This window comes from Tupaia chinensis, unplaced genomic scaffold (genome assembly GCF_000334495.1).
Source record: "Tupaia chinensis unplaced genomic scaffold, TupChi_1.0 Scaffold139767_1, whole genome shotgun sequence".
Lineage (NCBI taxonomy): Eukaryota > Metazoa > Chordata > Mammalia > Scandentia > Tupaiidae > Tupaia > Tupaia belangeri.
This window is the reverse complement of record NW_006199647.1, coordinates 1,123,117-1,127,940: the sequence shown is the minus strand read 5'-3', so window position 1 is coordinate 1,127,940 and position 4,824 is coordinate 1,123,117. Positions and strand designations below refer to the sequence as shown.

The 4,824-nt window shown below is 53.0% G+C and overlaps 1 long non-coding RNA gene across 3 annotated transcripts in view; it reads left to right on the top strand.

Moving 5' to 3' along the window:
- LOC102480220 (uncharacterized) overlaps positions 1–258 on the top strand; it is a 2,223-nt gene extending 1,965 nt beyond the window's left edge. For all 3 annotated transcript variants that reach the window (XR_003546801.1, XR_003546802.1, XR_336555.3), the window contains exon 3: positions 224–258. This is a non-coding gene — a long non-coding RNA (uncharacterized LOC102480220). The remainder of the gene's footprint in view (positions 1–223) is intronic.
- Positions 259–4,824: the final 4,566 nt, after the last annotated feature.

Sequence of the window (4,824 nt, the reverse complement as noted above, 5' to 3'; positions counted from 1 at the left end):
AAGGCCCTTCAAAATACATTTAAGGTAAACTTAATCCTTTCTTTACCTAAAATAAGATTAGGCCAAAACTGGCCCAAGACACCTCCGCCCTCTCCAACTGAAATAGATAAATATATTAAGATTCCTCAAATTGAGTTTTAAATCCCTACAAAACTGTATAAGTATCATTCTTTATTAAGATCCATACAAACTAATTTCTATTCTTGAGATTTTCTTTTCTCAGCACCATTCCCAGTAATCACAAGGTGGCTGCTGCACCACATCAGCTGATAATCATCTCTGCTTACCAGAACCGCTTTCCCGAAACTGCATTCCATGGAGACCCACCTACAATTGCGGAACTGCACTAGACCCACCCTTAATCCACCCCTAAATAGGAATTGCACTAGACCCACCTTTAATCCACCCCTGAATAAAATCTATGTTCTTTATTGTTAAAAGACTTTATGAGCTAATAATTAAAACTCATAGCCCCTCTCCCATTTACTTGTAGGTAACACATTTTCAATAAAAACGCACAATAATTCCTAGCAGTTGTCACTCCTCAGAGAGCGATCTCTGAGGGGTGTCCGGCATAAGACGTGCATAAAAGGCATCGAGGCCTCTGTCTTCTGTTCACCTTCGCCGCCTTTGTCGAGATAACCCACCCACGCCGAGGCTGGACCCCTGCAGCTAGCCGCGTCCATGTAGAAGTGGCTTCTAGGAACGCTCCCACCTATCGGCCAATGAACTCGGCGAGGTGACGCAGACGCACAGGACCAGAGATGGTACTGGCCGATGGAAAAGAAAGAACCTTTGACACGAAGAGACACAGAAGCTGGTCTGCGGAGTATCTGCCAAAGGTTACAGCCGTGGACACCTAAAGGCAGCAGAGGGAAGGAGGCGGGATGGTGAAAGCAGGTAACACTCCTCTGTACTCTGTAGCAACCCTGCCCCCTCCAAGAGACAGTAAGGCCTAAATGCTTTTCTTTCTTTTTTTAAAGCAGTAAGATAGGAAAATAAGAATGATTCCAGAAAAAAGAAAGGGGCTGGCCTCATAGCACAGTGGCAAAGTGCTGTACTGGGAGCCAGATCCCATTTGAATGATCACGGTTCGAATCCCGGCCCTGGTATCTCAACAGACTTGCTGGGGACAGGTGCACGTGTGTATTTCAGAACCTTGCCAGAGCGAGGAGTGGACAACAAAGGGGTGTGATGTGACAGCCACTGGGGTCACACTCTGTGAGCAGACACACCCTGGAAATGAAAACAAACAATGTAATAAACATGAGAGAGGGTCAAGGCAGCCAAGTCCTAACACTTCCTTATGTCAGTCAGGCTGACGTGACCCAGACGTGGCTTACAAGAGAATGTGAGCGATGAACACACCTGAAAAGGCCCCGGGTCCAGAGCGCTAATGGGCCCCGTCTCCCGGCACGTCCCGGACAGGGAACACCTCGTTATTTTTAGGTTTTGCCGTGGTGTGTGTGTACTTGCTGGAGAGGGACAGAGAGGGAAAGTGAGAAATCGTCCCCGGGAGATGACCATGCACCATCCCCTCGCCTCATGTCTCAGGATTTTGGGCATGCACACATGCCCGGTGTCATTTTCAAGCCGCTGGATCCAGGACTTGACCCATGCAGTTGGTCATGTGGGATTTAACACCTTACCCTCCACTCCAACTGCTGGCCCCATGTGTTCATTTTTAACCTGCCTCGTCCAGTGGAAGGTCCATGAGAGAAGGAGCCTTGCCTGTTCCTCCCCGCCCCCCACCAGCACCTAACAGTGCCAGGGACACCCTTGATCCCCCAGGAAGAGACGGAGGAGACGGGGCTGCCGAGTGGCCATCCCCCCAGGGACTGATTTCTCACTTTCCCTCTCCCTCCCTCCCTCTCTGGCACGTGCCCTACCTATGGCAAAAATCTTTAAAAATTTTTTGCTGAAAAAATTCATGGGTGAAGAATAAAACCAGGACTTTGAAACCACAGCCACCTCTGGTGGTACTGCAAACACGTACCTCTGCTGACGGTGCGTACGAGTGTTGCTGGCCACTGCACCTCGTTCTTGGAGTGAGCCTCCCACGATGGACTCAGAGAAGCGCGGTCCTCACCACCGCCCTCACTCCCACTGTGCCTTATACGGTGTTTCTCGGTGTCTACACCACGGTGGGGGACGCTGGCCGGCCGGCTGGAGACACAAGCTTTGTCTAGGATCTGAGCCATCGGAGGTCCGCCCTCACGCGCGGCGACAGCCCATTCATTTTTAGTATTGGACACAGAAGTATTAAGAGGCACTCCGGAAAACCCTCCAGGTCCCCGGCACCATCCTCCCGGCCCGAACATGGCAGCTAGTCAATTCCTCCTCATAATCAGGATCAATCCTCTCCGGCCATTGGTACGAAGAGCAGAGGGCAGGGCAGCAGCCATGACCCTCAGGGAGCCAAGATTCTGAGAACCTGCCCAGAGGTGGTGAAGGGGTGCTCTCACCCCCAGTTCTCAACTCCCATGCCCATGTGATCTGGCTGCAGAAGTGGTCGGGATTCTAAGCCTATACTGAGCCTGGAGCATGCCCCCCCACCTGTGGTGGAAATCAGCCTTCAGGACTTTGGCCACTGCTTCCTGGGTAACAGGTGAGATGGCTGAGCCCCACGGCCACATGGCCACACGGCCTCTGCTGTGGAGTGTGCTTTGCTCAGGAGCAATGCTGGGAGGCCTGGCGATGGCCACGGTGTGCCCTGAGCCCACTTCGGTAGCGCTGGCAGGAACGCTGCAGGCAGGGCAGGCCACCCTCCTAATGTAGTCGCCTTTCCAGGGAGGACGAGGCAACAGCGGCTGTCAGACGGCCCCTGGTTCCGGGGACCGGGTCTCAGCTGGACACTTCAGGAGCAGAGGCTGGAGCCCGACCTCGTGAGGGGTGTCCAAAACATGCACTGTGAGCAGCTTCCACCCTCACAGCTATGGTGGCTTTGCTCGAGGGCCACTGAGCAATACTAAAGTGGCTGCAGGAGGCTATCACTCACCAGCATGGGTCGCTGTCCGCCTGGCTGAGGGGACAGGTTTTGGTGTACACACCCTCTGCACTGACATGGTGCACAAGGATCTTCATCGCACATTTCACGAAGCCCCTCCAGGTATCTAGCCATCTACCTGGTCATCAGCCACTGCCTACGCACAGCATAGACCGTGTTGCTCGGCGGCTGGTCTAGACCAGGTGCGACCCTGTGCTCTACCCGTCGCCCGTTCTAAGCCATCATGGTGGTGTGCTCCTCCAGGTGGGTGCCGTGTCGCCTCTCGTACACACCTTAGCTCCCTCTGCCGTTCCTCGTGCCCAGGCCTGGCTAATTCCCGCCTCCCACCAAGCCCGGCCTGCAGCTAGAGAGACGCAGTGGTGCCCTCAGGTTTCCTGTGACATTCACGACTCAGCCCACAACCCTGCCACCTACCAATTCGGAACTTCATTTTCCTGGAAGGCTATCTCACCAAACTTCTGACACTCTTCCCTCCTCAGCTGATAACCCTAACCCTCCGTCACAGAGAAACGAGACCCATCAGAGGGGAGCTCCACATCCACTACCACGCGGGCAGGCCTTCCAGACCCCCACGCGGCACCCGGTGACCACTCACCTCCTTCCCTTCTCAGAGGGGTCTTCGCACTTAACTACGGCACAGCAGTCTCAACTGCTGACACCCTTAACTGCTCACCTGAACCCCTTCACTGCTCACACCTGTGCGATTTCACAGACGTCTGTCCCCTAGCCTCCCACACTGTCACTTGAGTTCAGGTCTGGGGACCAGGGGTTCTGTTTCGTGCCCAGGAACAAGAAACCTGGGAAGTGTTTAGCACTAATAAGCACTAACCAGGGAATCACAGCATCCAGACGAGAGCTTGCTTTCTTTAGTTTGCCATAGGCACACGCACCAGCCAGAGAGACGGGAGAAAGCGAGGACTCTCCCAGGGGATGGCCACACCACAGTCGTTGCTTCCATTCTCCTCAGGGTTTGGGACATGCACTCACTGCCTGGGGTGCTTTTCAAGCTGCTGGGTCTGGGACTTGAACTGCACACCTAGCCATGTGGGATCCAGCTGCCTTACCCTGCATGCTACCGGCTGGCCCAAAACATCTTTGTTTTTCTTAAAGTAGAAGTATTATACTTTTAGTTGTGAGAGTCCAGTACCGAGTCGCCCTCAAGGGTACTGCAGTCTCATGTTCAGTAAGACCCTCTCTTGCTGCGGGCCTCAAGTCTCCATGTCACAGGGACAAGTGTAGTGGGGGGTGTAAGAGTAGGCGGTGGGCGGGACATTTCGCTTTTACTATCAGTTTTGTCACTAATTAGTAAGTAAGTCATCTAGGGTGAGTCATTTAACCGCTCATTTCCATCAGGGAATCTGAGAGAGTGCTTTTATTTTTATCCAAAGAAAAGAGATTCATGAAACCCCAAACCAGTGAAAACCATTCGCCACATACACTAAGAACCCTTTTCCTTCTGAGTTCGCTGATGGGGTTTTCAGTGTACAGTGGAGAATGCCATCCGAGTGGATCGTTACAACTGTTAAGCACAAAAGCATTTAGTGAGAGCGATTTCTTGATCAGAAAAGCAAATCCCCCTGGGGCTGGCCCATAGCGCAGCAGTTAGACACACTGCGTGGGCAGCCAGACCCCACGTGCCAACTGCACTTTGAATTCTGGCTGTGGCGCCTTGAAAAGCATCCATGCACTTCTGTGTGTGTGCCCCAAATCGTGGCAAAATGGGGACACAGAGGAACTGCGGTGTGACTGCATTGTCGAAGGTGCTTTCTCTCTGTCTCACTCTGGCGAGCACATGTACCTCTGGCAATTACCGAAAT